Source organism: Mesoplodon densirostris, chromosome 9, assembly GCF_025265405.1.
Source record: "Mesoplodon densirostris isolate mMesDen1 chromosome 9, mMesDen1 primary haplotype, whole genome shotgun sequence".
Classification (NCBI taxonomy): Eukaryota; Metazoa; Chordata; class Mammalia; order Artiodactyla; family Ziphiidae; genus Mesoplodon; species Mesoplodon densirostris.
This window is the reverse complement of record NC_082669.1, coordinates 62,999,117-63,016,118: the sequence shown is the minus strand read 5'-3', so window position 1 is coordinate 63,016,118 and position 17,002 is coordinate 62,999,117.

Below are 17,002 nucleotides of genomic sequence, written 5' to 3'. Positions count from 1 at the left end.
TGACATGGATGAGCACAGAAAATTACTTAGGGAAGAAAAAAATCAAAAGTGTAAAGCAAAAAGGTAACCAGAACTCACAGAGCTATTTGAGAGTGAAAACCAAGTGAAAAATGTCAAGTTTAAGATTATTCTTATTTGACATTTTTATGCAGCAGCAACTTATAAAAACATCAAACACTGACATAATCCTTCCTCTAGCATTTTAACACATCATTATATTGTTAACGACAAATGGCTGTAGCCATTCATGTGACTTTTTAATAGATTACTTTTATCATAAGAATGTCATTTTTAGGATAATCTGCATTCTCACGTTTTTATGTTCAGCTATGGTCTTAAAATATCAAGTATAGGAGATATCTATGTCTCCAATGCTTAGTTTTACTACAGATCTTGAGAATATCAATAAAATAAGCCTTAATCTTATATGACTGCTGTGCTCAATTCATTTTTTCTACAATCTTTCTCCTTTTAAAAATATTTACAAAGTACATGAATTAGGTAAAGATGAAATTGTGGGTTAAAGCCATAATAGACAGGAAATTTGTTGTGCAGGCTGCCTTGACCTACATGAAAGTTATCTTACTACGTGTTCAATCACCCAGGGTCACATTCCCATAGGCACTATTATATAGGAGACATTTGGTCTGCCTGCTCAATTAGCAATGATGGTAACAATGTATCATTTTACTTTCAGGAGCTAACATGTGCCAAATATCCAACCAGATTTCTCTGACCATTTCTCTTCAATGTGGGGAAAACAATTAAATATTGTATCAAAGATCAGGCAAGTCAGCCACAGAAGGAGAATTAGAACTCCAGTGAGTCAATAGGCTAGGGCAGAGTTTGACAAACTTTTTCTGTAAAGGGCCAAATAATATTTTAGGCTAGCAGGCTACATGGCCTGTTACAACTCCTCAAATCTGATACTATAGTGCAAAAGCCAAGGGAGACAGCACATACATAAACGAGCATGGCCCAATAAATGTGTACCAACAAAATTTTATCTACAAAACCAGCAACTGGGCCAATCCTTGGTCTAGTGGATCAACTCACACAATCTGACAAAGACTGAAGCTCAAACCTTAGTAAACACTAAACTCATCTAGATTGAATAATTATAATAACATTCATGAGATTTTCCAAATACCAAGCAACATGCTAGGCACTTTACACAAATTTCATTTTCATCCTACTCAGTAAGTACTGTTATTACCTTCATTTTGCAGATGAGGAAACTCAAGTTCAGAGAGGTGTACGAATTACAAAAGGTCACTCAGCTTAAAGGAGACAGAATTTGAAAGTAGGTGTCTGGATCAAAGCTTATGATCTTAACCACTGCCTGATGCTCAATGCATTTAACTTGTGGATGCTAAGAAAACATGAAGCCATAAAAAAATGGACATTTTCCTGAAAAGGGATTGTAGGGTGATCTGTACTCTTTCAACTTACAAAACTAGAGAGAGAACACTCCCAGTGCCTCGGTATCCTGAATTCATCCCATTCTGATCTATCTAATTGTGGGCATGCTACTGCAAACCCACCATCACCACACTGGAGAATAAGACCTTCTACGAACTGAATTCTCCAGCCAGCTGGAGACCAGACCATTAAATGTGCTCAGCTAACACTGGGAAAAGGCCCTGGACTAGGGCAGCAAGAAGAAACGTGGTAGATGCGTTTAAGTTGTAGGCAAAACCAGGAAAGAATCTACCCTCTTATGGCCACTTGCAGAAAGGCTTGCACCCTGAATTTCTCAGCTCATCCTCTGCCACTCTCCAGCCCCACTGAGAATGAATGAAAAACAAATTTTCAACATAAACGGAAACCAAGATGTGATGCTTCTAGCATCTTTTGTTTGCACGGCACATTCCCAACTCACAACATCCTCCAAAGTAGACAAGTATTATTTTATCCTCATCTCACAAATGAAGTAAGAGGGGTCATTAAGACTCAGGCCACATAATAGGAAAGACTCAATCCCAACTCCTCTGCATCAGCCTTGGGGCCTCTTTACTCTCAACCAGACTGTCTTCTAATCTTCCAAAGTGACCTACAGAGTGACAGTTTGAAAAAGGAAGCCACATCAAACATTGAATAGCATTATACTAACATAGACATTTTTGTTCAACCGAGGACACAGTTTTTCAAGACAATCATAATAACCCAAACCTTAAATGATCTCCCTCATTCTGGTGAATTTCAGACAGACTATAAAAATAAGTAAAGGAGGGGGAAACTTTGGTAAAATTTTCCCCAGAGGCCCAGAACTTACAAGATCTGCTCTCAACCCTTTCCACCCAGAAGCATCTCTTCAGGGAGCCTTGGCTGCCTAGGTCATGGCACGTCCAAACCGATTCTTGATTTGGTGGTCACAGTAGGAGGGGAGCTCTGGGCTCAGTCTCTCCTGCATCCTTTCCCATCTTTGCACAATGGTTGCTCTTTGCTTACCTGCCCCAGCAAGCCCCCTCCCTCCCAAACAAAGGGCAAAGAATGCAAAACATCAAAGTGAGGTCTAAGTTTTGTCAACTAAATTTGATTACTCTTTCAAACACTGAGACAGACCTCTAGTCTGAACAAAGTTGTCGGGAGCTGGGTACAAATAATTGAAGACAAAGATTGTCCCCATTTATAAGAGATAAAGTCAAAACTCTATCATTTCTCCTTGAAGCAAATGTGAGTGCTGTTTACCAACACACACACAAATTACTTTTTCTAGAGTCCTCGTTAAAGAAGAAAATGTCTAATTTACATGTAGAGTCCACAAATTATAGCCATGCCAGACAAGGAAGCAGATGAAGATTGTAATTGATATTCCAAAATTTCCGTCTTGATTTCCCCATCCTCAGAATTAGCCGCTCTATAAATCAAACCGACATATGAACATCTGACGTTGAAACCAAGAGGTCACATCTGTGAAAAGCATCAGAAACATAAAGAATTGGATCCTTCTGTTTTCTCTGAAAAAACACCACCCTTTCCACTATCCCCACCACTATTCCTACCATTATACGTTAAAATATCCTGTCTCTTCTAAGAAAATATTTTCCATATGTGTGTTGGTATAAACAATGGCCGTTTTTTCTTTCCCCTTGGTTGTGTAGAAAACTAGGAAATAGCACGATTTTCCACAGTAAATCTGAATGAAACCTTGGCTGTTTCTAGGTAAACAGGTATTATTGAAACACACATGTGTATATTGTCCACCAGTAACCTAATAGAGATGAAAATCCCCCATTTCTTAAGAGTGTTTCTGTTTCTGTGATCTGGGTTAATATAACTCAGAGTTGAAGGCACAGACTACAAGTTTAGGAGATGTAAGAGTTGCTTCCTATTCTTACCCACATCACCTTAGGAGAATCACTTGTGACTCTGGGCCTTGGGTCTTCTCTCTCTAAGAAGCTCCAAGCACAAATACTCATGAGGGCAACACTGGTGACCCACCATCCCCAGAACATGTGTTCTGAGCTCTTTTCTAGTCATGGTGATGGACTTACAATTGTAAAATGTTTAGAGCTGAAAGAACCTCATAGACCACTTCAACAAAATTTCTTATTTACAGCTAAGGAATCTGAGTGTGAAGAGCGTAAATGACCTCTTCAAGGTCATACAACTGTGGACAAAAGACCTGGGTCTCCTGATGCCCAACCTCATTCTTCCCCACCTCCTTGCTTACATTTTCAGCTGAGTCATCTGTACACTTGCAAGGTGTCTTTGTTGACCCCAGCACACTTGCTGAGTGGCTGGTGAGGAGGGGAGCAGCCCCTGGCTACTGCAACAAACTTTAGTCTTCCTGAAGTTAACCAGTCTCTACAGGAATGATCCATGGCTCACCTCATACTGCTTGAACAAAATGACTACAACATGTTGTGCATGGTATAAATTCAATTAAATATTTGTCCAGTGAATAAAATAAGCTAATCAGCCCAGATGACAGAACCACATGGTTTATTTTGTGGTTATAAATAGACAAATGTGGGGCTTCCCTGGCGTTCCAGTGGTTAAGACTCTGAGCTTCCAATGCAGGGGGCGCAGGTTTGATCCCTGGTCAGGGAACTAGGATCCCACATGCCGTGAGGCCAAAAAATAAATTTAAAAAAAAAAGAGAGAGAGAGAGACAATAGTATTGCATTGTAGAACATTGTAGAAATGAATATAGCTTTCCCAAATCAGGAGAGTGTGAGCCATCACCAACCTCAGGGCCACGGTGACCCTCACTCTATGTGATGACATAGTTAAAGGTTCACGTGTTATGGAAGAATTTAATAAGGTGCCAAATGAATGGAATTGGGAGTTGGAATCAAAATCACTAGAGAATCTTTAAGATCATGCTCTTATTTTATCTATTTGGGAATCACAGACTCAGAGAACTAGTGGAATTTGCTAAGCTGCCCCTGACCTCAGGTGCATCTGTCTCCACCACTACAGGCTGACTCCTACACAGTGGAGGGTTTTTGCCCATGAGACTCGATCTCTACAACATGGCACCAGTTTCTAGAGTTCAATGTTCTATTCATAGCCCTTCAAACATCTACTGGCTAATTAATATTGGAAATTTAGTCAGTTTAGTTGGTCCTGCACCATTGGTGGGTTATTAACCATGAGATTTCAGTCTGTATGCTGTGTTGGTCAGCTAAATCAAAGTGCGGATTCCTTCCATCTAACTTGGATAGGCGATCTGACAACACCTGCTCAGAGGCTAGCTTTGGTTTCTTTCTCCAGGTGGACTGAATTTTGACTTCCACCTTTTCTCCGTTCTTGTACTTTCTGAAGGCTCTGCAAATGGTGGCTACTCTGTGGGGAGAGAGAACACCCAGTCCACGATCACCAGGCTTGTCATCCTAAGTGTGTCCGTTAGACCGGTTGTTATTCCACAACCTACACACCCCACCCAACTCTTCACAAATGTCTGTAGGATAGATTGAGCCTTCTGCTCAATAGCCCAGGAGAATGGGGTTTATTGTCCTCTTGGTTAAAAGCGAGAAAACAAGAACTATTTGTCTGGGAGCATCTAGAAGACATGTAAGGGAATACATCCTTCATGCCAGCTTCTCTCTTTATTGTGGGCAAAGGTCAAAGAGTCTATACTCATGCTCAAGTGAAATCTAAAGAACTGTAGACCTCCCCCTCCTCTCCAACACAGCCCCCAACCAGGGCTGGTATAGGTAAATTTCACCTCACACAGAGATTTGCCTGTGTGCTCACTGTACATCCAGGAAAATCGTTTCTCTGCAAGCTCCTCAAATGCTCCATGTTCTTAGGTAGTCTTACTGCCTTACTAAATGGCTTCCACTGTTGACTCTACTTGACCTCGGTCCCCTATCTGAAAGAACCATTCTTTTTGATCTGTATGTAAGTACTGCCCAGCCAGATTGTCCCAATCAACCTGGTGATCCAGGGAATGACATGTTGCATCCAGATTGTTCTCATAACCCATTGGTTCTACTTGTTAGCTAGCTCTCTGAACTTAAAAAAAAAAAAGAGAAAGGAAAAAACTCTAAGGAAATACGGTCAAGTAGGAAATGGCATTCTCCTGTTTCAGAAAATGTTGGCAGTATGGGGTCAGCACTCTAGGCTGCAGTGCCAACTCTATCGGATAGTAATTAACAAACAATAATAATAACAAGCAAGGTGAGAGTGACAACAGGTGGCTTCACTTAATTGGTACTTATTGGATGCCAGGCTACATTCTTAGTGCCTTACACGTATCTCATTTAATAATATTTCCAGTGTAAGCAAACTGGTCAGACTACATTCTCTTTCCAAGGCTTTGATTTTCAGATCTGTTACACTGAGATGATAGTTACATCACAGGGATGTTGTGAAAATTAAATGAAAAAATGGAGACAAGTGCAATTATTAAACTCTAAAGTGATTTACAAATATTCCTTATTATACTTATTATTATAGAGGTTCCATTCCTTCCAAGAACATTCAAGGAAAAAGTCCCCAAGCCATAGCTGAGTCCTGATCAAGTACAGATGTCCCTTAGCAGTCAACCCTGTACCCTCAAACACAAAGCAAGGCACCCAAGCATCATCTTTGAGAAACCAGCTTCATTCATCCTTCACAAAATTTAACAAAATGTTCTAAACTAAGTGAATGCCAACGTAAAGGTTGGGAGGTTGATCTCTCCTTCTCCCTCACAATAAAGCAGTGACATAAAGTAATCTGCATGCATTTGACAACCCCCCTCCCCAGCTAGAAGTTTCCATGAAAGCAGAAGAGGCTGTCAGCATTCAAGAAGGCCTTGCTCTCTGGAAACTTTCCCAGACTGAAGAGGCCACTGGAAAACTGCTCCCTCCCACAGGCCCCTCAGGCAAGGAAGGGCATTTTAAAGGGGCTTCAGGCCTCCTGTACCTCTCTCTGGGCCGCTTGCTCCAGAACTGAATACCCTGATAAGAACATACAGTTTGGTTTTTTTGAAATGCTTTTAATGGCTATCCTTCCTGCTAACTAGGGTTTTAAGTGTTTCCCCAGTCTTTATTTTTAAAAATAATCCCCTGTCCCTTCAAGAACTGAATTATATTTTCGCATTTTCCACTTTCTTCTCCCAGCACTAACTTCCTGAAAAATTGCCAAACTGAACTGGGCGAAATTCTGCCCAGATACCCTCAGGGTTGTATTGTGCTCTCAAAGGGAGGAATGCTTTCTGTATCTCCTACACCTCTGCAACTTGGGAGAGTATAGCTTTCCCTTAAATTGCCTTTTACGGAAAATTACTCATTTTAAGACAATAAGCTCTACGTTCTACTCTGTTGGATTTTCAAGAGGCCCTGTCACCACAGCCTTACAGCAGTGAGCACCATCAGCTGTGACAGAATACAAAGTGCTGGTCCCACTGGCCAGTGAAGAAAATACCACATGGTGAGCTCCATAACCACCACGTTATTGACAGACAGGAAGTAGACCTTAGAGGTAAAGGAAAATGGACTCGGGGTTTGAATTCCAATTTCACTACTTATTAGCTGTGTGACTTCAGGCCAGTTATATAACCTCTCTGTGCCTGAGTTTCCTAACTTATAGAATGTCAGTAATTATAGTACCTACTTTATAAAATGATCATGAGGAAGAAATTTATATAAATAATGAATGTAAAACTTATTTAGAACATTTAGTGAATACTGGTGCTGCTATACTTCCTGTATTAGTTTTCATGTGGCTGCTATAACAAATTACCACAGACTAGGTGGCTTAAAGCAACAGAAACTTATTCTCCCTCAGTTTTGGAGGCTGGAAGTCTGAAATCAAGATGTCAGCAAGGTTGGTTCCTTCCAGGGGCTCTGAGGGAAGATCTGCTGTATGCCTCTCTTCTAGCTTCTGATCACTGCTGGCATGTCTTGGTGTCCTTGGCTTGTAGCTGCATCTCTCCAATTTCTGCCTAGGTCTTCATGTGACCTTCTCCTCTATGTGTCTTCTGCCCTCTTTTCTCTTATAAGGATGGATTTAGGGCCTAAACCAACATGATCCCATCTCGAGATCCTTAACTTAATTACATCTGCAAATGTAATATGATGATAACCACATAAGGTCAAATCCACAGGTTCCAGGTAGACATACCTTTTCAGTGGGCTACCATTTAACCCACGACATCCTCTCTCCAAATAAAAATGTCAATTTAGGTCACATGAGCCTCAAATTTATTCTCCCTGTGTGAAGCAGCAGGACATGGGTCAGTTTTTTCCTACAAATTTCTTCACTCACTGTTCCTGTTCAGAAGCCCTTCTGATCAGACTCTTCACAGATATGGTTGTTTTCTTCCTGTCGTGTGGTTCATGGATTTGCAGATGGAACATGGGCATAAGTGATGGGAAGTGGGGAATAGTGTTGTAGACGGAAGAAACAGAAGATGGCCTCGCTCAAACCCTCATATCCTAGATGAAGTAACAGAGACCTGACAAGGGGGGATGTGCCTTGTCCAGGTACTTCAGGTGACATGATGACAGAGCCATCACAGAGTCAGGCACCTGGCGCAGGACACTGCTTCTCTTCCCTGTCACCTCCCACTGCGTCACCTCCCACCATACCCCACAGTTATAATAAGGTCACACCCAGCTTTCTGTAAGTCCACGTGGGGAAAGCCAGCTTGTAACACACCTTACTCGACACCCCTGATTAATTCTAAAGGTCACACCAGTTTTAGTCCATTAAATTAAATCCATAAAATTAAGATGTAAGTAGCAAAAGTTAGCCATGCCAGGATGCCAATCAACTTTTGATTTGCTTTTTTAAGTTTTGAGGTACAAGGAGAAAGTTTGGAAAATGGTTCCCATCCTATATAAGGGCAACAGAATCTTCTAACTTCATGTGAATCTTTGATCATACTAATAATCTCACATCCCGAAGATTCGCCTGTACACCAATTGTTTGGAACTCAAATATTCCGTTCTCTAGGACTGATATTAACCATAATGAATAAGTTCCCAGGCTAAAGCATACAAAATAATACAATTACAACAAAAAAAATCAAGATTAATACTAACAATATAAGTAATTAAAAAAGAAAACTTAAATTGAATTAGAAAGTTAATTCTTTTATTAATTTGCCCAGAATTTCAGCTTGAGGAAAAACAGGTTTAATAAAAAGAAAATGAGAAGGCAGAAGGGGGGTTTTAGAAATGCTGATGGGGGCTTCTGGGTATTTTCAGGGACAATTTAATTCTCTCTCTTTTTTTTTTTTTTTTTTTTTTTTTTTGCGGTACACGGGCCTCTCACTGCTGTGGCCTCTCCCGTTGCGGAGCACAGGCTCCGGACGCGCAGGCTCAGCAGCCATGGCTCACGGGCCCAGCCGCTCCGCAGCATGTGGGATCTTCCCGGACCGGGGCACGAACCTGTGTCCCCTGCATCGGCAGACGGACTCTCAACCACTGCGCCACCAGGGAAGCCCCCTTAATTCCATTTTGAATTTATAGATTCTTTTTCCCAAATGGAGAAATATTGTATAGCTCTTTACAATTTCAAACTGCTTTCAACACAAAGTTTCATTTTCAAGACCAGACAGATGAGTGAAGATTTTATCAGGCAACCACACCAGATGAATTCCAGCAACTGATAAATTAGCAGTTGGGAAGAAGTCATTACTGGTCTCTCTCAAATCCTCATTACTCAGAGTGTGGTCAGGAGCATCAGCGTCACTGGGGAGCTTGGTAGCAATGCAGAATCTCATCTTGACCCCAGTCCTACAGGAATCAGAATCTGTACCTTAACAAAATCCCCAGGGGGGGTTTTGGGAATCTGGGAAGCAGTGCTTCTACCAGTGAACAGTGGTGTCTTCATGAAATAAAATTAAGTTGTTAACAAGAGAAGATTCTCATAAGAAATACACATTTGATTTTTAGTTTCAGCAGTGTTGCAAACTGAACTCAGATCCTCTTTCCCTTTACAAAGCAGAGATGCTGGATAAACTACAGTATTTTTTTTAAGTCAAACTCAAAAGACAGACAGGGGAGTTTTCTGGTTTCCAAAAAACTACATAGGAACTCATACAACTTGAGTGAATGCAGCAGAACCCTGAAGGGCAGCAGACCCTAAAAGAGAGAGACTAGGGTCATAAAATCCCAATGAAAATCAGAGATGAGGCCTTGGGTCCATATGAAGTGTGATGCTAGAACTTACACTTCTACATAAACCCTCCCCGCACCGTGTAAGGTGAATGGGAGAACTTCACAAGAGGGCTGAGTAAGAAGCGAAGAAGCATCAGGTCTGGTGGGCCCGCAAGCCCTAGTTTGTGGCACATATAGATATGGAGTCCAAATGAATACTATCCACATGGTGCTGGAATCTCAAACGGACATATTATTGTGAAAATTCACCCTAGACAAGTGAAATCCTGGGGACACCCAGACAGGACAAATATAAACCATCTCTGTAAACATACTCCCACAACCCAGGAAACATATGACTCATACATTATGATAATAATCCCAGCTGAGGATGAGCCCATAAGCACAAATTAAAACAACATGAGAAAAGAATTCACTACAAGAGGGCATTATCAGGCACCATGAGCAGTGGATTAGCATGCCCCAGAACACAGGATAACAAAACAATCCCAAGGAGACTATCATTTTATTTAAACCTCAAAGCAATTTACTAGATAAGAAACCTGAGGCTAAGAGGTAATTTAAAGATGTGGAAACTGAAGTTCAGAGAGTCTAAGTTCTAATAAGGATTGAGGGCTTAAATCCAGTCCCAATACTTTTTCTACCACATCACATTATCTGTTGTTAATAAATGTATGACTAACTCATACCCTAGTTGGATCAATTCTTTGATTCATTTAAAACAGAATAGAGAGAAGTGACTTTCTTAGATTGGGAAGGGAGAATTCTCATTCAGTTAATTTGATCTTAAGCAGTCCTTTTTTCACACAACAAAGGAAGGAAGGTAGGTAGGTATCTTTGTATACTCAAGAACTTTTATTGGGGAAAAAGGAAGTGACTGTAAGAAGTCTGAGGCAGTTGGACAAAATGGGAGGTAATAAATATCCATCTGGATTTCCAGAATGTTCAGAAGTCAAGGATTTATACCTTGGCAATTGTCTTTATTTTTCTAAGGTAGGATGTCAGGTAATCATTGGAACTTGAGCCAAGATGAGGTTTTGCTTTTACTCAGAGCATCATCATGGTGTCCCTGAAAGGCTTCTTGAAGTTGCAGCTTCTAACCCACAAACCCCCATGAAGGCTGCTAAGGAATTGGCTCAGGCATTATAGCAAAGCCATAATTTCTTATCTCTTACCCCTTTACTAAGTTACAATTAAATTCCATCATTCAAAACTGCCTGATCTTGAGCCAGGTGCATATATCACAAGAAGGTATTAAAATCTGACCTTTTCCAGTAAGAAATGTCGTGAGTCCATCACAGAAATGTAACTCCCTTTCAAATTAGAGCTAAGAAACATTTAAACTTCAATGGGGAACTCTTCAATTACAGGTGAATCAGAGGACTTTTCTAGTAACCTCTTAAAATTATGAATTCTAAAGAAAAAATAAGATGACTTTTGTGTTTCAGAGCACAAGTAAAAATGAATGAGTAAATAACAGGTGGGAAAAAATGCTACATACAAAAAGTGAAAAAGGACTGCACTGATCCATCTGTTTGAAGTCAGTTAGTTTACTGACTTTAGTAAACTTAGTTTACTGGAAACTTGAAAATCAGTAACATTTCAGCAGAGGCCCTAAAATCCAAAACAATTATCCATTGTCTCTTTTACTGGCTAAGACTTACATCTAGTGGCTTCATCAGTATAGATAGCACAGAGACTGCAAAGAGTACTGTGGGGCTTGGTGATTTCAGAACTTGCTCTTGGAATATTTATCATTTTAGCTCAGTAAATAGCTAGTTCTTTGTCAGCAGGGAGATAAGCAGGCACCCCTATCAGTCTTGGTACTTTCAAAAGCACACTGTGGAACATCCATCTTCCCTCTGATGACCATCCATGCCTAGAAAGTTAAGTATTTAGATCTTTGTAAAGAAGAGTCATTCAAATAAGAAAGAAAAAACTTAACTGAATAGTAACAAGAGGAAAGATGGGGACTGGGAGCAACCAGAGACAGAGATTCAAGAGCAATGGCAGCTGGGCTCTGCCATGGTTGGGGGCTGGGGTGGGGGTGGGGGGATGGCTATGAGGCAATTCTAATTGAGGAGTGTAGACTGAGGCCATACATAGGCATCTCAACCTCCATCAACACAAAAGCAAACTTGGTGTCCAAGGGAAGCAGGATGGCTTTCCCAATATCCATTTATGTCTTCATTTAATAAATACTTATTGAGTTCCCACTGTGTATACATACATATTAGACGCATATCATGAGTATAAGGAGAAGGAAAAGAGATAATAAAGCATACGATAGGTAGAAAAAACAGGCCAAAATAAAATAATAACTAATTTGAAAGAAGAAGAAACGATGCCAATTGTGGGACTCTGTAGCTTCATGCAGAAAATAGTATTTGAGCTGGGCCTTAAAGAAAAGGTAAGATTTGGACATACAGATACACTACGTGGGACTGGTGTCCCACCCCCAGATATTTTTATTTAATTAATCCAGGGTAAGACCAGGCATGGGTAGTTTTGCTTTTTTGAACACTTCCCAGGTGATTGTTATGTGCAGCCAAGGCTGAGAATCCTGAGCTAGAATAGGGCAGACATGGAGACTGGTAGTTTGTACCCTTGGAAGTTTGTAACAAAACTCTCTAAGTATACCAGCTCCCAGTGTGTCGTAACTCATGAATTGACACAATGCCCCACAGATAAGATATAGGAAGAGAGGCCAAAACAAAATACTGACTTCAACATAATCATAGTCCTTTGGGAAGTTCCATTTATCAGATGAAAGGCAATAACATAGGACATTTATGGACACTGTTTGGTGCTCTGGTGGACTCCCTACCAGAACAGCTCCCACTTGAAGGAACTAAATGAAGAACTGGCCACATGGAATCAGGAGTGGACAAACTCACAGAGTGTGCATAATGCTACTTTTGGATCTGTGTTTGAGAACAGAACCAGGAACACCCAATGGTCTCACCATTGTGGTGGTCTCTGTGACAATTCAATAAAGCAAGCATGAGCTTTTCTCAATGAGAAGGCACCTTTCAAAGTCTGAACTTTAGAAGGTATGATATTGTAAGCTTAGGTGGGCCAAATATTTGCACTGGGCAGCAGGGAATCTTCCAAGTGTGAGGCTTGTGAACATGTCTGAAAGAGTAAAAATGGAATCATATAGCTTTAAAGTGGCCTCCTACTATAAGTAAGTAGAGTAACTTGTGTCCCACTTATCTACTGCTGTATAAAAAATGACTCAAAAATGAAGTGGCTTGAAACAATTTATCATTCTTTCTCATAGTTCTGTGGGTTGCCTGGCTCAGCTGACTGATTCTCCCTTGGTTCTCTCACACAGTTGTGGTCAGACAGTGGCTAGGGTCATCTGAAGGCTCCACGGGACTGGATATCTAAGATGGCACACTCACATGGCCACTCGCTGTGAGCTCAGCTAGACTGTTGACTGGAATGCCTACATGTAGCCTCTCTCTGTGACTTGGATTTCTCACAATATGATGGCCAGATTCCAAAAGACAGGAAGTAGAAGCTGCCAGTTTCTCAAAGTCTGGGTCCAGAAACTGGCAAATATCATTTCCACTATATTCTGTTTTTGTTTTGTTTGCTTTTTTTTACCCGTGACAATGATCAATTTATTGCCTCTCAGCTGTGTAATTTCTTCTTTGTCAGCAGAATTAGTGTTAAGCTTTGTCAGTAGAGATGCTGAAGGAGGAAGGGGCTTTCTCTTCCTGGTTCTGATGTGCTCCTGTCACCTTGTAGCTTCTGTAGCTCCTGGCTCTGCAGTTCAAAGCAGCCAGCAGCACGCAGCAGCAAGTAGCTTCCCCTGGCATTCCTTTGGTTTGGTTCACAGCAAATTCTGAGGAGTGCCACTTCCCCGTGGGAGGTTTCTCCAGGCACCTCAGAGGGCAAGTTTCCAGAAAGTTTCAGAGTGAAGATTTCCAGCTCGTTCTTCTGGCACAGCATCAGAGCAACTTCATAGTCATTTAATGGTCATGGCCATGCCTTGACTGTATTTTGTTGATTAAAGCAGTCACAGAGCCTGCCCAGACTCTAAGAGAGGGGACTTAGACCCTATATCTCGAAAGAGGAATGTCAAAAATACAGCCATCTTTAATCTTCCACAACTTGTGAACAGATTAGCTCTTATTCTCAACACCATATATTTGAGCTTTAAGTGGATATTTTTTCACAGTTCTTTAATAGCAACTCCCACAGCAAATAAAAAAGAGCAATACTATATGCAATACAAATATAAAAGAGTAATATTGTGTTATTCTTCACTGCAAGCTCATCACCTGTAAGTCTGAGTTGGTTTTTTCCAGCAGTCAGGATGAGTTTGCACCAAATATCTCTTCTCTCTGCCTAGTTCCCTCAGTGACCAAAAACATTATGTCTACAAAGACGGGGCAAAGACAGGGTAAGAAGGACAATCAGTGGACCAGGACACAGATCAGGCCACACAAAAGGGTCAAATCCATAGCCTGGGTTTTACGGCCACTCTAGAATGTTTCCACAGATCGTGACTGCTGGAATTCTGCCAGCGTCAGCCCCGCAGTCCATGATGATCCAGCGCTCAAGAGCTTCTGCATCGCTAAATGCTTGCGGGGCTCAGAAATCAATATCTAATCACACTTAAGCTGGAGCCTGATATTCTGTACACTCAGCAGTGTAGGTTTCTGGTTGCTGGGTATATAAAAGTTAACATGGGAAGCAGAACATTCGTTGGAATGAGCTGCATTAAAAATATCACCACTCTGGTTCAAATCACCGTTAATGACATTTATCGAGTGCTCATTTTGTGAGGGTCCCACTTTACCAAGAGCTATAAGATGGTACAAAGGAAACAGAAGACACTTTTTTTTTACCTCAGAAGCTAATGTTACCTTTTTCTTTTCTCAGCCCTTCACTAGGAACATAACAGCTAGATTACGTCTCAAAATCTTTCAGCTTTAAAATGCTGAGTAATGGGAATATCAGAATAATGGGAACATCAGCTACACCTGGTTTCCTGGTAGGAAACTGCTAGTCTCTTTTCAGTGAGGAGTGTATCAAGAAACCAACTAGGCCTTTTAGTAAGCTGTTATAGAGTCCCAGGTGTAGCCAAGTCCCTACTGTCCCTTCTCTGTCCCTAAGCTATATAATTCACACCAAATTCACAACAAAATCCCTAATGAAATTTCTAGTAGCAGCTAGACATCTAGCTGGGAAGTTTGTACATCTAGTATGTCCCTTCCCTTTTTTATAGGCTAGCTCCCCTATCACCTAAGAAACGGATTTGTGTAACACTTCCTAGATGAATGCTTCTCAAACATTAATGTGCATACGAATCTCACCTGGGGATCTTGCTACAATGCAGGTTCCAATTCAGCGGGTCTCAGATGGGGTCCTGAGATGCTGCATTTCTAACAAGTTCCCAGGTAATGTTGATGCTGCTGGTCCCCAGACCACACTTTGAGGGGCAAGGATAGAGGTTACTATGGAGACAGCTTTACCTGCTTCCGGCAGTGTTCAAAGGAAGAAAAACAAAACAAAGGTCTCCAGTTCCCTAACTTTTCCTCTCTCTCACTCAAGCACTACAGACTATATGACAATCAAGCCTCAAGAATAGCCTTGGGAACCTCAAAATTCTCCAAGTTGGATATGAAAATTAAACTCCAACCGTGACCTCAGGTTTAAAATATCAGCCCAGTTTGCAGACACCGACAACCAGAAAACACTGAAAACTTAATTTGAAAGCTTTGAATCTATCCTCACAGTCATGAATATCAGAGAATCACTTTAAATTCATTGTCTTTTTTTGACACCAAAAAAAAAGAGGGTGCATATTTGCTTGCCTTATAGGTCCTGCAAATTTGTTTCTTGACTGAGAGTTTAAGACTGAAAGTTAGAAACTAAACTTTTTCCTAAAGCATCTATATATTAGAAGAATAGAGGTTGGGTTTTTAAATTTATTTTGGTTTGAATTATCTAGATATTTGTCCTGACTCCTCAGATCATGCTAAGAACTAATTTTGTTGTTTTCCCCAAGTCTTTTATGTTCCTTATCCACACATCATCTTAGGTCACCCCGTCCCTTAAGGTCCATAAAATTGGTTCAACCTCCTGTTCTGTACACTCTGGAATGCCTGCCCAGGACCTCTTTGTGTTCCTGGGGGAACTTATGTTCTATGCTTATTTCTATTTCAAATTATACTGAATGTCTGTTCTCTGTCTTGTACTTCTTAGCTTTTATTTCCTCCTAGATTATCCCCAACCCAGCCTCTTCCCACCTTCATTACAAGCTCTTGTGTTTTTCTACTGAAGGTCATAAGTGGAGGATTTTTACTGCTGCACTGCAAACAAACAAATTTAAAGCATGTATCACACAGCACTCTTCTTGAAAATTCTGTCAGGCGCCTGCCTTCAGTATATCTCTGGACCTTTTGCCTTCTTGCTGATTATTCCTCTTCCCTTCCTTCGCATTTCTCTCTCTGCACCACCTCTCTCCCTGATTGCCTCTGAACAGTCCAACTGTGTGTTCACCCCCAGTTATGCAGAGCAGTTTGGCTCTCCACATCCTCTATTCCCAAACTGTGCCAAACTTACTTTTTAGGCAACATGCTAATGAGGTAAGTCCAATCTTCGGGTGGTAATTTGTTTATTCTTGTTCCACATATGCTTTAACCCAAAATTCACAGAGCAGTTCCTATAGTTCAAGTGAAAAAGTGAGAGTGGTTAGTACAAGGGCTCCAAAGCACTTAGTAAGCCTATCCAAATTACATACCACTCGTTTGCATGTATCGATGAAGAGATCGGTGGACACACACAAAACACTCAATTTTGGAAATCACATCGCAAAGCTTTGCCTTTTTCCTCTAACTTAATTCATTCAGAAAAAGAGAAAAGCACCCCTGACATCCAAGGAGCTGACTTAGTACTGTTAGCTGGGCCTTGACATTCTTCTGTTGAACATAAACAGTTTCACAGAAAATCATCACCAGACAAGGTCACTGTGTGACCAGGATGGAATAAGACAAAAACACAGCCATTTAGGAATCATATCTAAACACAGACAAAGCGTGAACATTGTCCAGACCACAAAATACCAGACAGCCTGGCTAATATGAGTGACTGCTGCTTCCTTCCCAATTACAGCTTTAGCTTTGCTGCATTCCCTATATATAAGATTTACAGGGATATTCAATAATAGAATTGTCCTTGATTTCAGAGAGTAGCAATCCAGGATGAACCTCCGCTTCCTTGGGTCTTCCCCCAAAGTACTCAATCAAACAAGTTCTATAATAAGTCCTTCCTAACAGCCTCTCGCTGAGACACACCATGGTTGCCCACGGTGTGCATTCTCCCTTTCTGGGATGAGTAATAAGCACACTTGTTCAAATACAGGGGTGTTCCTGTGGGTCTTCGACTGCAGGGCATTGACAGGAAGGACGGATTTGAAACAA